The following is a 1,079-nucleotide window of genomic DNA, read 5'->3' on the forward strand; positions in this document are numbered from 1 at the left end:
TATATATAAAACAAAAAATGCCCAGGCATGGTGGTGCATGCCTCTAGTCCCAGCTACTTGAGAGTTTAGGGCAAGAGGATCTCTTGAGCCCAGGAGTTTGAGATTGCTGTGAGCTATGATGATGCCACTGCACTCTAGCCTGGGCAACAGAGCAATAGTCTGTCTCCAAAAAAAAGAAAAAAAAGGAATCTGTAGAATCTGCTGCTCATTATGTTGGTGATAATGAAGGGATATAATATTAGAAGAAAGTTAAAGACTCTCTATATGTGTAGATATGATGATAGCAGCTAACTTTTACACTCTAACTTGTGCAACACACTCACAGCTCTGGACAGTTGACATTTACGTGTCTGTTAATATTCACAACAATCGTATTACGCAGCAATTGTGATTGTCCTCAATTGACAGGTGAAAACAGGGTCAGAGAAGTTAATAAATATGCCCACACAGATAGTTCGTGTAGGACTTATTTGTAATGAATGTTTGCATTTGAGATTAACTAATGTGAACTTTGTTTACCTATCTCATAGATAACATCGAGTTGAAAACTGTGCAAGGAGTTGTGACAAGTTGCTTTTGTGATTACGGCTCGATTAATGAGTCGATCTACTTCAGTAACATTGTGACTGGCAATGTACCTGTAATAGTTGGACAAAAAGTTACTGCAGCTGAAGATAATAAGACATCTCATGGATTGGATGCAATCAGAGTAAGATTTGCATGAGTTTGTGGATTATCTCTTTTTAATTTTTTTATTTCAAAATATTAAGGGGCTACAAATTTTTTTGTTACATGAATAGCTTTTGTAATGCTGGAGTCAGGGCTATAAGTGTGCCCATCACCTGAATAGTGTTCATTGTAATGTTAGGTAGGTTTTTGTCCCTCCGCTCCTCCCCCCATCTCCCTGCTTGATTTCCAATGACTTTTACTTCCCTCTGTGCACCTGTGTACCCCTTGGTTAGTTATAATTTATTAGAGAGTGCATGTGGTGTTTGTTTCTCCATTCTTGAGATACTTCACTTAGGATAATGGACTGAAGTTCCACCTAAATTGCTGCAAAAGGCATTATTATTATTATT

The sequence above is a fragment of the Propithecus coquereli genome, unplaced genomic scaffold (assembly GCF_000956105.1).
Source record: "Propithecus coquereli isolate 6110/MARCELLA unplaced genomic scaffold, Pcoq_1.0 Scaffold1558, whole genome shotgun sequence".
NCBI classification, from domain to species: domain Eukaryota; kingdom Metazoa; phylum Chordata; class Mammalia; order Primates; family Indriidae; genus Propithecus; species Propithecus coquereli.